General features: G+C 38.2%; 1 protein-coding gene and 1 pseudogene across 1 annotated transcript in view; one reads left to right on the top strand and one right to left on the bottom strand.

Moving 5' to 3' along the window:
- TMEM123 (transmembrane protein 123) overlaps positions 1–17159 on the top strand; it is an 83622-nt gene that overhangs the window by 39720 nt on the left and 26743 nt on the right. The window lies entirely within an intron of this gene.
- On the bottom strand, positions 9835–10444 carry LOC132493798 (synaptobrevin homolog YKT6-like; annotated as a pseudogene).

The following is a 17159-nucleotide window of genomic DNA, read 5'->3' as shown; positions in this document are numbered from 1 at the left end:
TATCATTTTCATTTAGCTTTGTAAATTGTCCAGATGGCCAGGAATTTCTGATATGGAGTAAAAATATTCTAGAATCACTTTTCTTGTTTGCTTTTCATTTTTTTTCAGCAAGTTCTTACACTAGAAATATGTCTTGCCAGAAAGTTATCGTGATAATTCTCAAAAGGTATATGTATATTCTTCTTTTCTATACCTCAACATAGAGAAAATATTCTTTGTCTTCCTGAATGGACTTACAGATCATTTACATTTAAAGTCTATTTCCTTAGAACTTATACCCACCCTATTCCTTCTCTACCACTTCTACCCTTCCCCTTGTTTCTCATAGTTCTTAGGCATGTACTACTTCAGCAGGGACCTGGGGTGGCTTTCGTGAAACTAAATACAGTCAAAAAGCCCAGGGTACAAGAATTAATTTAAATGTGTTAATTTAATTCAAGCTTCTGCTGCAGCAGCCATTGAAAAGCAGTGGTCATTACTCTGTGCTACCCCATGGCCACAGACCTCAGCAAGGACCACAGGGTGGCCAAGCACACTCAGCTTGTGCTGGACTAATCCCAGAGGTATATGGTTTCGCTCTGTGTGAGTAGTGTACACATGGGACTGTCAAGGTTTCCAAGGACAAGTGGGCCCTCAAGTTCATGAGGAAAAGGGTGGGGACACACATCCGTGCCTAGAGGAAGAGGGAGGAGTTGAGCAGCTTTAAGGAAAACAGCTGCCAAGAAGGACTGAGCCTCCTTCCCTGAGGTACATAATCCAACCTTTACAGGGAAAAAGCATATAGTTTTGGGGACATTAAGCCAACTGTGAATACTAGTGTTTTTCAGCACACTAGCTAGATATAGAGGGTGGATAAGATACATGTAGTGTGTTCCAACCACAGACTAAAGCTTGTGGAAAGATAACTTGCAAGAAGCCAAAACCCTGCAACTTAATTCTGCAACTTAAATTGTCCCACAGTAGACAGTAATACATTCACAATTAGAAAACATCTGTTTGGCTTGGTGACATCCTGACTACTACAGAATAGCAAATAACTGATGCATATGTCCAGACACAAAACTTTTTATCCACAGCTTGCTGTTCAGTTAATAAAAAGTTTTGTGAATGGACTATTTGCTGTTCTGTGGTGGTTGGGATATCACTAAACCAAATAGAAGTTTTCTAATTGTGAATGTATTAGCCAGCCATGGATTTTGATCAATAAGTGGGAAATGAAACAGCCTTTGTAAACATTAAGCCACATGATCATTCAATCTTTATCTTCGTATCCTAGTAAGTAAATTTTCTTTCAGTGTTAAACAACAGCAACAAAAGGCATACCAAAATCCTTGTATACCTTTGGGTGTAAACTTTTCTGGGGTTTTACATTATTATGAAGTCAAAGACAAATTTATAGCTTCCTTGAGATAGCTAAAACTTACATAGCAACCTCTTTAAGTAGGGATAAATTATTATAAAGAAATTGATCCTGCATTATTTTCTACTCAGGACAGGGTTTTGGTTAAATACATTTTTGTTCTGTTTTAAAATCTCTTATACGTGCTTTGTCCATCTACTAGTTAGCTGCAAAGCAGTTGACCTCAGGCAAAGTTAAGTCCCTTGGGAAGTCCAGTGCCTAGCGATAGGGAGACAATTTTGCTTGACATTGACACTATTTAGTTAGAAGTAACTATAAGTGTTTCACTAGATCAGTGGAAATTGATTATGGACATTAGATAGTAGAAACTTCTTTTACCTTGAGGAGAACGTAAATATTATCAATAATATCCATTAAAATATGAATAGGAGAAGAATGGAAAATAAGGCATAGAACTAATTCCAACCCACAGGGGTTTTATGAAGATTGACTTAGGTAAACTGAGGAGTGTTACAATACATAACAAATTCTCTTTGGCCATTATAGCTTTTTAAAATTATTGGCTCTTATTTTTACCAATCTGAGTTTTCATTGGCCTTTGTTTTTCTTACACAGTTAGAGGGAAAGGAATTATGATATGACCTTAAAATCTCTGTGCCTCAGTTTTCTTCTAGTACTTCTTTATAGGGTTGTTGTGAGGATTAAGTGAGTTAATACATGTAAGGCACTTAGAACAGTGCCTGGCACATAATAAACACTATGTATATGTTAATTATTATTATTGTTAAGAACGATCCAAATACAGTGCTCAAGAGTGGAGAAGTCAGAATTCTAATAGCTTGCTGTAGTAACTTAGACTCAAAGCTATAAAAATTTAGCTGACCTTCCTATCAAAGTTCAATGATAATTCTGCTACATAAGCCTCTGGTATTCTTTTGTTATATCCACTCAGCAAATGTTCATTCTGAATCTAATGTGTCAGGCAGTGTGCCAGGTTTTGTGAGAGCTATAGAGCCCAACTGGATATAGACACTGCCCTCATGATACTTAAATAAGAGCAAAAATAGCTATAATAAAAAAATATGCTAAGTATAGTAGAAACGTGCACTCAGAAGAAGGAGAGTTTTACTTTCAGTTAGGAAAACCTTGAAGGAAATAGCACTTGAACTAGGTCTGAGTGGATGTGACGTTCAGAGATGGAGTGAGGAAGAAACAGATTTGTCATGGGAGGACACGATGTGAGGAAAGGAGTGGGGAAAGGAATGGGTCTGTGCTGGAAAGGTGGTCCAGGCTGTCTTTAGTTGTACCTTCCCTGTTGTAAAATGAGGGTGGTGGTGCTAAAAATGGTAGATACTGGTTGAACATAATGCTGCTGCCAAGCATTTTGCAGGTATTTCATGCTTGTTACTGAATTCCACACAATAACCACATGAGTTAAGTATTATTTTCCCTATTTTAGAGGTGAGGGAAAGTTGTATACTTAGAAAGTAACTGCACAACCATTTAAGCACAGGAGTGGTTGATGGCAAAAGCCTGGGTTTCTTTCTAACATACCTGGCTGCCTCTTCAAAATCGCAAGTGATTGGTTGACAGATAATTAAACACATATTCTACCATCTTGAGAATACTAATTGATACCAATTAGAATTTTCTTCATTACCACTTCTACAGTTTCAGCAAACAGATTTTCTGCCTCCAGCGTTTCCCAGAAACCCCTGATAAGAAGGTTTGTCTTTCTACAAGACTGTTTCTGAAAAGGTTGCTGGTGAGCATGCAGTCCATGCAGAGTTGGATGGTCAGGAGGGAGCACTCGTTCTGGCTGTAGTGACTTGGGGTCCCACATCTACAAGCTGGACCCTCTCCCTTTTCAGTATCAGATAAATAACATTATCTGTGTAGTCAAGTTCAAACTCAGAATGGAATTCAGGGGCTCTGTGCCTTGGCTCCATTCACTTCCTGGCTTTGTTTCCAGATCTGTAAAATGGCAGTAAAAATACTTTTATATGCCTCAAGGTTTATTGTGGGATAAGATAAAATTTGGTACATGGAATACTTCATAAACTATTCACTGCCTTGTAAATATTGTTTCTATAATCATAGTCTTGGGAAACAGTTACATCCTCAGAGGATACATAGGGGTCTTTGTTCCTACACTTGAGTGGCTTCAGATGGCTTATTTTAACTTCTCCTTTTTTCTAACAGACTCAACTGTCATGTCTTTGTACTGTCATTATGCTTCCCTCCAATAGCCCACTCCTCTCTCAATTTGCTTTTAATCAGCAGTCAACTAGGAAACCACATAATAGAACTTGCTGGCAGTATGTCTAAAATTAAAGTAATTTTGTTCTTCTCTTTAACAAGGGGTGAGAGGAAATTTTTTTAAATCTCAATTGGCTTAAAATTTCATATTAATTTTTTAAATCTTATAAGTTTCTAAGCATTTTTAGAAATTACTAATGCATGCACGTAATCTTTCAAACAATGCAAAAGCATATAAAATAAAAAGGATCTGATCCCACCCTCCCTTTCCTTCCCAACAACTCCCTAGAAATAATCACTATTTACTGGTATGAATATATGAGATAGGGACATAATGGTCTGCAACTTGCTTTTTTGACCAAAGTGTTGAGCTTTTAGTGTCAGTACATTATTGGTTATTGCTATATAATAGAACCCCAGAATATAGTGGTTTGACTAGATTTATTACCTGAGTTCCTGTGAGTCAGGAGTTCAGTAGCGGCTTAGCTGGGCACTTAGCTGGAGGTAGATTTGAGTTTGCAGTACTGGAGGCTTGAGTGGGGCTGAAGGCTTTACCTCTAAGGTGAACAAACTCACAGACAGGCTGTTGGCAGGAGGCCTCAGTTCCTCTCTCTATAGGGTTGCTTGAGGATCTTCACAACATGGTAGCAGGCTTCCCCAAGAATGAGCCTTCTTAGAGATTCACTAGATCCTATAGAGAGCCAAGTAGAAGCAATCCTTTTTCTGACCTAGCCTCCGAAGTTACATCATTTTGCCGTATTCTTTGCTGCAAGCAAGTTTCTAAGTTAGGTCCACATACAAGGGAAGTGAAATTAGACTTCACCTTTTGAAGGGAGGCATATCAAAGAATTTGTGGATATGTTTTAAACCACCAGAGTATGTATAGCTCTCTCATTCATTTTCATGTTTGTGTTATGTTCCATAGTATGGAGGTACCATAATTTCCTTAACCATGCCCCCATTAGTAGATATTGTTACTCTTCTAAACAGTGCTTCAGTGAATACACACATACGCCTTTACCAACTTGAGCTAGAATTTAGCCAGATACCTAAAAGTAGTTGTTGGGTTCTGAAGGTGGGCCAAAGGAGATGGGTCCCTTAAAACTAAAGAGCTGGAATGCATGAAGGCATGTTTTGCCTTTCAGCTGTGTTCTAGCTAGATGGTTCAGAAAGATATTGGAGTTAGTCATTTCATGTAATCAGACTCACACAAACAGAAAACATCTCAAAATATTCTCAGTATTAAAAAAAAAATTTAATACTATGAGAAATGTGTGAATTAGGGGTATAGATGTCAACATGAGTGAAATTTATTAATGTAATGTTGAGTACAAAAAACAAGAACAGAGAAATATATAGCATGATGCTAGTTATATAAAATTTAAATGTGAAAAACAGTATTTTGTTGCTTAGAAATAGTGTACAGTAAAAATATAAAGAAATCTATGATAAATTCAGGATAGTGGTTACTTGGAATGGACTGCAGTTGAGGAGGTACACACTTTTAGGGGGTTTCTTAATTGGCAGTTTTATTTCTTTATCAGAATAATGAGGACACAGATGTTGGTATTATTGTACTTTTTTGGTACATCTACAGTTATCACAATGAAAATTATGAGAGGCTCTTGATTTTTAAATTCTGAGCTCTTATTTTAGCTTCAACTTTTGGTATTAAGTATATACATTTGTTTATTGACGGTGATTTTAGTGCAGTGAAGATAGTCAAAAATTAATTTTTAAGTAAAATTAATACCTAAAGTAAATACAGTAGGCTCTGGAATTCAGGTGGATTTTCATCAGGAGACAATGAGCAAATCAATGAAAAGTTACCAGGCTCGAAGGAGTCCAACGACCTGTGTTATGGTCTGTTCACCACCATGTCTGACAGAGATTTGGAGCATTTAGTTAACTTGAGTCACAGTTTTCTCATCTGTAAATTGCAGGGAGCAAACCCACTTCTCGGTGCTATTATACAGATCACATGAAATTTTTTAAAAATTAAAAATATGAAAAGCGCCTAGTTCAGTTACTGGCACAGCAGATGTTCATTATTTTCTTCCTACTCCCACAGATTACTGCCATAATGATTCTGGTACCATGTCTAGCATTTAAGCAAGTATGTATTTCTGGTAATTATGTAAAGTTTGCATTTTTCTTTTGTTATGTAAGAAAAATGTTCAGTATTAAATATTAAATTTTCTAATGCCTTTATACAATGAGTTAAAATTATTTAATAGTGGATTCTAAACTGTACAGTTGTCATCTCTAGGGATTTCTTTTTGCTGACATTTGAGCAGACAGTTTTTTTGCTGACTGAATATCTCTTTGTTGTGTTGCTTTGAGCTCGTTAACGACCAAATTCTTATGTGGCAGCTGCACATTACACATGCTTATTCTCCATGTTCAGACCATAAATCTTCTGTGACTGAGTGACAACACCACCTGCAGAGTCTTTTGATGTTGCAGATATAGCTGTAATAATGTTATTTCAAAATATTTCAGACCTGTTTTCTCGTACATTTTAGTGCTACTGGGACAATGAAATGATATTTCAGGATATGAGAAGTTATTGTTACTGTTTTTTGTGTATTTTACAATGGAGACTGACTGGTAGTATTTGCTATATGCAGGATTGTAGAACATGGAACAGCAAGAGTATTCGGTATATACCCAGCTGAGGTTTGTTAAATACTTAGAGTAACTCTGAGTATGTTTATGTTATCATTTTTTCTCCCTAAAATCTACTTTCTAGCTTATTCTTATCTAACAACATGTTGAAGGTCAACATTGGGGCAATGACACAGTCACTCACCCATCCCAACCAAAGCTTTTTGTTTTGGTGGCACTACTTTTCGTGACTGGCAACCGAACACAGTGCTTGAGAGCAGAGGCTCAGTTCATGTCTGGCTCCTCCCCTTACTAGTTTGTTCTCAAGTCACCGAACCTCTCTGTATCTCAGTTTCATCTGTAAAATGGGGATGACCATAACATCTGCCTCTCGGGGTAATTATGAAGATTGCTAATATTAACAGTATATTAGAGCAGTGTCTGGCTCAGAATGAGGACTGTTTAAAGATTCATTAAATAAACACATCAAATAAATATAGCAGACAGACAGCTGTAGAGCATAGAGCACACAGGACTGGGCTCGGCTCTGTGGGCTCATCCCAGATTGGATCTGTCACCAAACAGTAAAAGACACTGTCCTTTCAGTCAAATTAGTTATACAAGCTAATAAGGATAAGAAGGAATATAAAGTATCAACAGATGATACCTTCCCTTTGGCTTAACTAAACCAGAAGCCTACGGGTTAAGGGAACCTATGTCATTTTTTAGGGCAGAGGGCTGGTGGGACAAGGGTAGGGAGGGATCTAGAAGAACAAACAGAAAATATCCATCACAGTTTCTAAGACAAAGTGCATATTTATACATAGTGCACATATGATATGTAGATATGTGCATATTTCTATATAAATTTTCCATTATCTTCCAATATATTTTCTAAGTTTCTACAGAAAGAAGTGTGATCTCGGCATGTAACTGGAATGAAAAAGTCTCACAGTCACTTAAAGTGCATTTCCAGCATTACTACTTCCTGGCTTAAACAAAGGAGGAACACAGTTCATTTTCCACTTAATTCAGAAAAGCCATTCCAAGCACGGTAGGAAATGTTAGCTGATAGAATTGATACTACTACCTCCGAGGTAGAAATGCTGGCAAAACTATCCCCCAGTCTTTATGCCATATGCTTCTAATCTGTACCAATAATTTCTGTTCATAAATAGATATATTGAATTCTCTTTTTAGAGTAATAAATCTATGCCTAAATCAGTTTTTTCATTTTTCTTCTAGTAGAGTACCACTGAGCTCACTCTGATGTTCACGTTTTCAGTGGGAGGTAAAGCTGATATGGAATATTCTGAATAAGAAAAGTGGTTAAAAGGACACTTCAGAAGAAACCATTGTCTAACAGACTGAACACACATTGTCCTGGGGAGTTGAGGTAGCTGAGAGATGATGAATAAACAGGCTTTAATTCTCTTGGTGATTTGTTGCTAGAGGACCATTTTAAATTTCTTCCCTGGAGCCTTGAGAAGGAAGCTCACTTGCCTCACAGCATTGGGTTAATTCTGTGTTCAGGTACACAAGGGACCTGATTAACCCTGGTTTGACAGTTAGTTGTTGGTAGCTAATAACTAATTATTCAGGACATGAGGAAACACATTTTTGTAACCTTCCCCCCCTCCAAAAACAATATATTCAATAAATTCACATAGGAGAACTTTAGCCTGCCTATGGTTGGGAGCCAATTTTGTTTGCCCGACTTTTGAACCTTTGAATTTAATGAGGGGTTGCTGACACTTTCTCCCATTCAACAGCTAAGAATTTAGTTTTCCCAGATTTGCAAATCAGGATCAACTTTACCCAAAACACTGTGTGGGAGGTGGAATTCTAGATGACCCCCCCCAGTGACCCTCACCCTTTGTCTACTTCCCTCACCTATGAATATGAGACATCATTCCTGTGATTATGTTATCTTACCTGGCAAAGGGGTTTTTGCAGATGTACTTAAGGTTAGTAATCAGTTGACCTTAAGATAAACTATTGAGTGGGCCTAGCATAATCATATGAGCCCTTTAAAAGCAAAGAGTTTTCTCTGGCTGGTGGCAGAAGTGGAAGTCGGAGAGATTTGAAGCGTGAGAAGGACATGCTGCTGTTGGCTTTGAAGACAGAGGGGCCACATGAATACAGGTGGCCTTTAAGAGCATGGAGTGGCCCCAGCTGACAGACAGTAAGAAATGGGAACCTCATGCAAGGACCTGGATACTATCAGCAGCCTAAATGATCTTGGAAGCAGGTTTTTTCCCAGAGCCTCCAGATAAGAGCCAAGCATAGCCACACCTTGATTTCAGCCTTCATGAGACCCTGAGCAGAGACCCAGCTGAGCCGTCCATTCGTACTTATGACCTCCACAACTGGAAGCTTATAAATGGTGTTTTAAGTGACTACATGTGTGGCCCAGAAGTATATTTTGTGACTAGTTTATCTTGAAAGGAATACCGGGGAGTTATACTGCTCTAAGCTATAAGTGCTATGGGTACTTTCCCGAGAAAAAAGTTGATGGCCAAGGTGAGTGTTTGCTTAGGATATAGTTATTTCAGTAATGGTGTGAAAAACCACACATTCTTCTGTTAAGGAAGAGTCTGCTGCTGGTATGTAATTTTTATGTGTTTGATTCTTACAGGAGCCTTTACAAACCATTAACATTTATTAAACAAACCCACAACCTGTGACAGAAATCAGTGAACTTTTTCTGTGAAGGGCCGCATGGTAAATACTTGTGGCTTTGGGGGCCATATGGTCTCCATCGCAACTATAATCAATTCTGTCCTGGCACCACAGTAGACATAGACAATATTTGAGTGAATGAGTGTAGCTGTGTGCCAGGAAAACTTTATTTATGGTCATAATTTGGCTTGTGTTATCAGTGTCTTATCTCTGGGGTTTTTTTCTTTGTACTCATGGCAGGTAGGTACTAGTTATTCCTTTAATTTATCACAACTGATTTCTGCCCTCATTCGTAGCTTTTCCTGACTTGAATTTACAAGAAACCTCCCCCACCAAAAAAAAGTCTCTTTACTGAATTATCTTATAATCTTGAGCATGTTTTTAAGTGACAAAATTGGTAGGAGAAGGACTATGGAATCTGTTTAATTACATAAGCATAGTGTATAAAACTTAATTTTAAAAGAGGCAAAGGTCATTCCTTTTATTTATTGAGGTATAATTGATGTGAAACTTTATATTAGTTTCAGGCATACAGCATAATGATTTGATAATTGTGTATACTGGCAAAATAAGCCTAGTTAACATCCAACACTACACATAGTTACAAAATTTTTCTTTCTTGTGATGAGAACTTTTAAGATTTATTCTGTTAGTAACTTTTTTTTTTAAAACGGGAGTCACTGAGCTTTATGGTTTCATTTGGCCCCAAAAATATACTTTTAGGGGGCCTCAAATTAGTAGACATGTGAATTTGAACGTTCCCCACCACCAGGTCCCTTCCACCCTTCGGTTCCTCCCAGGAGCTCCAAAGCCAAAGTTGAGTCTGTCCCACTTGGGTCGTTCCACAGCAGCTCTGCTTCCTGGGGGCTCCAGTTGCGATGTGAATGACGGTGATGGTCCAGCTCAGGGGCCTCTGCCAGCTGCTGTCACATGATTGCACGGCATGAGTTTTGTTTCCAGGCCGTTTTATAGGAGGCTTTAGACTGTATTCCCAGCACTTTGGATTTGGACACCAGGTCATCTAGCTTCTCGCCTCACTCTAACAAAGACTCCGCGGTGTTGTGCAGGATGATTTTGGTCTCATCTAGTTCAGCCTGCACCTTAGTCATTGGGTCAGCTTCTCGGGGGTTCTGGTATCTACTGAGGTGACCGTCCAGGCCTGCGTACTGGATGGTATTGGGGGATCCAACTGGCCAGTCTGTCCTTTCGACCTGCTTGGAGAATTCGTCTAGTACCTTCTCCAGCAAGGTAAACGCCGCCCGGGATGGGTATTCACTGTCAGCAATGACCACTCCCACCAGACTGTCGTTTCTCACTTAGACATGTCACAGATATTCTTGTTCTTCGACAGAAGTTCTGATTCCTTTTGAGGAGCGCTCCACAATCAGTTGACTTGTGAAGGTCATGAATTCCTGAACGCTGGACCTCTGGAAGAAGCTGAAGGAGGACACGTCGTACGCGGCTTTGAGCAGCACCGCCTTGGCATCGCCTTTGTACGGGACGCTGAGGCTGTACAGCTTCATGGCGCCACGCCCTCGGGCCAGCTACCCGCCTGGCCGTGGGACCAGCTCGCAGGGAGCAGCATGGCGCCGCCCCTCGAGACCGCCGCCAGCTGCTGACGGGTCGGCCGCTCTCTTAGTAACTTTTACATATGCAGTACAGTATTAACTATAGTCGCCAGTCTGTACATTACATCCCCTGACTTATTTATTGTATAACTGAAAGTTTGTACCTTTTGTCCTCTTCATGCCTTTCACCCACCACCCCCGCCCCGCCCCGCCCCGCCCCAGCTTCTCCACATTTGGCAGCTGCCTATCTGTGAGCTCAGTTTTTGCTTTTGATTCCACATAAAAGTGACATCGTACAGTATTTTTCTTCCTCTGACTTATTTCACTTAGCATAATGCACTCAAGGTCCATTCCTGTTGTCACAAATGGCAAGATTTCTTTTTCTTTTTTAATAGCTGAGCAATATCGCACTGTGTGGGGGTGTGTGTGTGTGCGTGTGTGTCTCAGTGTCACATCTTTATCCATTCGCTCATCAAAGGCCACTTAGGTTCCATATCTTGGCTATTGTACATAATGCCAGACTGAACATGGCAGTACATATACATATATATATATATATTTTCAACTTAGTGTTTTCATTTGCGGGGGGGGGGGGGGCTGGAATAAATACCCAGGGGTGGAATTGCTGTATCATACAGTAGGTCTATCTTGAGGAACCTCCATACTGTTTTCCATAGTGGCCGCACCAATTTACATTCTCACCCAGAGAGCACAAGGATTCCCTTCTCTTCATATCTTTCCCAAGACTTGTTATTTTTTGTCTTTTTGATAATAGCCATTCTAACAGTTAGGAGGTGATATCTCACTGTGTCTCTGATTTGCATTTTCCTGATGATTGGTGATGTTGAACACTTTTCATATGTCTGTTGTATGTCTTCTTTGGGAAAATGTCTATTCAGATTCTGTACCTATTTTTTAAATGAAATTACTGGTTTTCTTGCTATTGAGTTATATGACTTCTTTATATAATTTGGATACTAACCCCTTAACAGATATATGATTTGCAGCTATTTTCTCCCATTCAATAGGTTGCCTTTTCATTTTGTTGATGGTTTTGTTTGCTGTGCAGAAGCATCTTAGTTTGATGTAGTCCCACTTGTTTATTTTTGCTTTTGTTATCTCTGATTTTGGTGTCAGTCCCAAAAATCATAGCCAAGACTTAAGTCAAGGACTTTACCACCTATTTTTTTAGATGTTTTATGGTTTCAAGTCTTACATTAGGTACTATTAAGTCTTTACCCCATTTTGAATTAATGCTTTTTGTGTGGTGTAAGATAGCCATTCAGTTTCATTCTGTTGCGTATGGCTGTCCGGTTTTCCCATCTCCATTTATTGAAGAGATTGTTCTTTCCCCCATTGTATATTCTTGGCTTCTTTGTCATAAATTAGTTGACCATAAATGTGTGGTTTCTGGGCTCTCTGTTCTGTTCTGTTGATATATGTCTGTTTTTATGCCAATACCATACTGTTTTGATTACTATAGCTCTAATTATAGTTTAAATTTAGAAAGTGTGATGCCTCCAGCTTTGTTTTTATTTCTCAAGATTGCTTTGGCTACTCGGGGACTTTTGTGATTCCATACAAATTTTAGGATCATTTGTTCAATTTCTATGAAAAATACCATTGGAATTTTTATAGAGATTGCATGGATTCTGTAGATTGCTTTGGATGGTGTGGATATTTTAACAGTGTTCTTCTAATTCATGATCACAGAATATTTTTCCATTTATTTGTGTCTTCTTTAATTCCTTACATCAATGTCTTATAGTTTTCAGTGTACAGGTCCACTACCTACTCGGTTAAATTTTTTCTTAGGTATTTTATTCTCTTTCATACAATTGTAGATGGGACTGGTTTCTTAATTTCTCTTTGTGATAGCTTGTTATTAGTGTATAGAAACGCAGTAGATTTTTGTATATTGATTTTGTATCCTGAAACTTTATTGAATTTGTTTATTAGTTCTAACAGTTTCTTTGTGGAGTCTTTAGGGTTTTCTATTTATAACACCATGTTATTAGCAAACACTGACAATTTTACTTATTTCTCTCTAATTTGGATGCCTTCTATTTCTTTTTTTTTTTTTTAAGAAGATGTTGCGGGGTAGGAGTTAATTAATTAATTAATTTTTGCTGTGTTGGGTCTTCGTTTCTGTGCGAGGGCTATCTCTAGTTGTGGCAAGCAGGGGCCACTCTTCATCGCGGTTTGCGGGCCTCTCACTATCGTGGCCTCTCTTGTTGTGGAGCACAGGCTCCAGACACACAGGCTCAGTAGTTGTGGCTCACGGGCCTAGTTGCTCCGCAGCATGTGGGATCCTCCCAGACCAGGGCTCGAACCCGTGTCCCCTGCATTAGCAGGCAGATTCTCAACCACTGCACCACCAGGGAAGCCCCTATTTCTTTTTCTTGCCTAGTTGTTCTGGCTAGGACTTCCAATACTGTGTTGAATAAAAGTGGTGAGAATGGGCATCCTTCTCTTGTTCCTGATTTTACAGGAAAAGCTTTCAGCTTTTCACTGTTGAGTATGATGTTAGCTGTGGGCTTGTCATATGTGGCCTCTATTACGTTGAGGTACATTCCTTCTGTACCCACTTTGCAAAGAATTTTTATCATAAATGTTGAATTTTCTTAAATGCTTTTCCTGCATCTAATGAGATAATCATATGGTTTTTATCCTTCATTTTGTTAATGTGGCATATAACATTGATTTGCAGATGTTGAACCATCCTTGCATCACGGGAATAAATCCCACTGGATTATGGTGTATGATTCTTTTCATGTATTGATGAATCCAGTTTGCTAATGTTTTGTTGAGGATTTTTGCATCCATATTCATCAGGGGTATTGGCCTGTAATTTTGTTTTGTTATGGCATCCTTGTCTGTTTTTGGTATCAAGGTAATGCTGACCTCTTAAAATTAGTTTTGAAGTCTTATCTCTTCTGTTTTTATGGAAGAGTTTTGAGAAGGATTGGTATTAATTCTTGAATATTTGGCAGAATTCTCCAGTGAAGCTGTCCTGTCCTGGACTTTTGTTTGCTAGGAGTTTTTTCTTTTGTTTTGTTTTTTGTTTTTACTTAGTTTTTTTTTTAATTTTCTATTTTGTTTTATTTATTTTTTTATACAGCAGGTTCTTATTAGTCATCAGTTTTATACACATCAGTGTATACATGTCAATCCCAATTGCCCAATTCATCACGCCACCATCCCCAGCCCCCCACGGCTTTCCCCCCTTGGTGTCCATACATTTGTTCTCTACATCTGTGTCTCAACTTCTGCCCTGCAAACCAGTTCATCTGTACCATTTTTCTAGGTTCCATATACATGTGTTAATGTACGATATTTGTTTTTCTCTTTCTGACTTACTTCATTCTGTATAACAGTCTCTAGATCCATCCACGTCTCAACAAAGGACTCAATTTCGTCCCTTTTTATGGCTGAGTAATATTCCATTGTATATATGTACTACGTCTTCTTCATCCATTCATCTGTTGATAGGCATTTAGGTTGCTTCCATGACCTGGCTATTGTAAATAGTGCTGCAATGAACATTGGGGTTGCATGTGTCGTTTTGAATTATGTTTTTCTCTGGGTATATGCCCAGTACTGGGATTGCTGGATCATATGGTAATTCTATTTTTAGTTTTTTAAGGAACCTCCATACTGTTCTCCATAGTGGCTGTATCATTTTACATTCCCACCAACCGTGCAAGAGGGTTCCCTTTTCTCCACACCCTCTCCAGCATTTGTTGTTTGTACATTTTCTGATGATGCCCATTCTAACTGGTGTGAGGTGATACCTCACTGTAGTTTTGATTTGCATTTCTCTAATAATTAGTGATGTTGAGCAGCTTTTCAGGTGCTTCTTGGCCATCTGTATGTCTTCTTTGGAGAAATGTCTGTTTAGGTCTTCTGCCCATTTTTGGATTGGGTTGTTTGTTTTTTTGTTATTGAGCTGCATGAGCTGCTTATATATTTTGGAGATTAATCCTTTGTCCGTTGATTCATTTGCAAATATTTTCTCCCACTCTGAGGGTTGTCTTTTTGTCTTGTTTATGGTTACCTTTGCTGTGCAAAAGCACTGAAGTTTCATTAGGTCCCATTTGTTTATTTTTGTTTTTATTTCCATTACTCTAGGAGGTGGATCAAAAAAAAATCTTGCTGTGATTTATGTCAAAGAGTGTTCTTCCTATATTTTCCTCTAAGAGTTTTAGAGTGTCCGGTCATACATTTAGGTCTCGAATCCATTTTGAGTTTATTTTTGTGTATGGTGTTAGGGAGTGTTCTAATTTCATTCTTTTACGTGTAGCTGCCCTGTTTTCCCAGCACCTTTTAGTGAAGAGACTGTCTTTTCTCCATTGTATGTCCTTGCCTCCTTTGTCTTAGATTAGTTGACCATAGGTGTGTGGGTTTATCTCTGGGCTTTCTATCTTGTTCCACTGATCTGTGTTTCTGTTTTTGTGCCAGTACCCTATTGTCTTGATTACTGTAGCTTTGTAGTATAATGTGAAGTCAGGGAGTCTGATTCCTCCAGCTTCGTTTTTTTCCCTCAAGACTGCTTTGGCTATTCAGGGTCTTTTGTGTCTCCATACAAATTTTAAGATATTTTGTTCTAGTTCTGTAAAAAATGCCATTGGTAATTTGATAGGGATTGTATTGAATCTGTAGATTGCTTTGGGTAGTGTAGTCATTTTCACAATATTGATTCTTCCAGTCCAAGAACATGGTGTATCTCTCCATCTGTTGGTATCATCTTTAATTTCTTTCATCAGTGTCTTATAGTGTTCTGCACACAGGTCTTTTGTCTCCCTAGGTAGGTTTATTCCTAGGTATTTTATTCTTTTAGTTGCAATGGTAAATGGGGGTGTTTCCTTAATTTCTTTTTGAGATTTTTCATCAAGAGATTTCTTGGCATTAATTTTGTATCCTGCAACTTTACCAAATTCACTGATGAGCTCTAGTAGTTTTCTGGTGGCATTTTCAGGATTCTCTATGTATAGTATCATGTCATCTGCAAACAGTGACACTTTTACTTCTTTTCAAATTTGTATTCCTTTTCTTTCTTTTTCTTCTCTGATTGCTGTGGCTAGGACTTCCAAAACTTTGTTGAATAATAGTGGTGAGAGTGGATATCCTTGTCTTGTTCCTGATCTTAGAGTAAATGCTTTCAGTTTTTCACCATTGAGAATGATGTTTGCTGTGGGTGTGTCATATATGGCCTTTAGTATGTTAAGGTAGGTTCCCTCTATACCCACTTTCTGGAGAGCTTTTATCATAAATGGGTGTCAAATTTTGTCCAAAGCTTTTTCTGCATCTACTGAGATGATCATATGGTTTTTATTCTTCAGTTTGTTAATGTGGTGTATCACATTGATTGATTTGTGTATATTGAAGAATCCTTGCATCCCTGGGATAAATCCTGCTTGACCATGGTGTATGATCCCTTTAATGTGTTGTTGGATTCTGTTTGCTAGTATTCTGTTGAGGATTTTTGCATCTATATTCCTCAGTGGTATTGGTCTGTAGTTTTCTTTTTCTGTAGTATCTTTGTGTGGTTTTGGTATCAGGGTGATAGATATCAGGGTGGCCTCATAGAATGAGTTTGGGAGTGTTCCTTCCTCTGCAATTTTTTGGAAGATTTTGAGAAGGATGGGTATTAGCTCTTCTCTAAATATGTGATAGAATTCACCTGTGAAGCCATCTGGTCCTAGACTTTTGTTTGTTGGAAGATTTTTAATCACAGTTTCAATTTCATTACTTGTGATTAGTCTGTTCATATTTTCTGTTTCTTCGTGGTTCAGTCTTGGAAGGTTATACCTTGTCCATTTCTTCCAGGTTGTCCATTTTATTGGCCTGGAGTTGCGTGTAGTAGTCTCTTAGGATGCTTTGTATTTCTGTGGTGTCTGTTGTAACTTCTCATTTTTCATTTCTAATTGTATTGATTTGAGTCCTCTCCCTCTTTTTCTTGATGAGTCTGGCTAAATGTTTATCAATTTTGTTTGTCTTCTCAAAGAACCAGCTTTTAGTTTTATTGATCTTTGCTATTGTTTTCTTTATTTCTATTTCATTTATTCCTCCTCTGATCTTCATGATTTCTTTCCTTCTGCTAACTATGGGTTTTGTTTGTTCTTCCTTCTCTAGTTCCCTTAGGTGTAAGTTTAGATTGTTGATTTGAGATTTTTCTTGTTTCTTGTGGTAGGCTTGTATAGCTATGAACTCTTCTCTTAGAACTGCTTTTCCTGCATCCCATAGGTTTTGGATCATCGTGTTTTCATTGTCATTTTTCTCTAGGTATTTTTTGATTTCTTATTTGATTTCTTCAATGATCTCTTGGTTATTTAGTAACGTATTGTTTAGCCTCCACATGTTTGTGTTTTTTACGTTTTGTTCCCTGTAATTCATTTCTAATCTCACAGCATTGTGGTCAGAAAAGATGCTTGATATGATTTCAGTTTTCTTAAATTTACTGAGGCTTGATTTGTGACCCAAGATGTGATCGATCCTGGAGAATGTCCCTTGTGCACTTGAGAAGAAAGTGTAACCTGCTGTTTTTGGATGGAATGTCCTATAACTATCAATTAAATCTATCTGGTCTGTTGTGTCATTTAAAGCTTGTGTTTCCCTATTTATTTTCATTTTGGATGATCTGTCCATTGGTGTAAATGAGGTGTTAAAGTCCCCCACTATTA

The sequence above is a fragment of the Mesoplodon densirostris genome, chromosome 7 (genome assembly GCF_025265405.1).
Source record: "Mesoplodon densirostris isolate mMesDen1 chromosome 7, mMesDen1 primary haplotype, whole genome shotgun sequence".
Classification (NCBI taxonomy): Eukaryota; Metazoa; Chordata; class Mammalia; order Artiodactyla; family Ziphiidae; genus Mesoplodon; species Mesoplodon densirostris.
The sequence above is the reverse complement of the archived record's forward strand: the minus strand, read 5'-3'. Positions and strand labels throughout refer to the sequence as shown.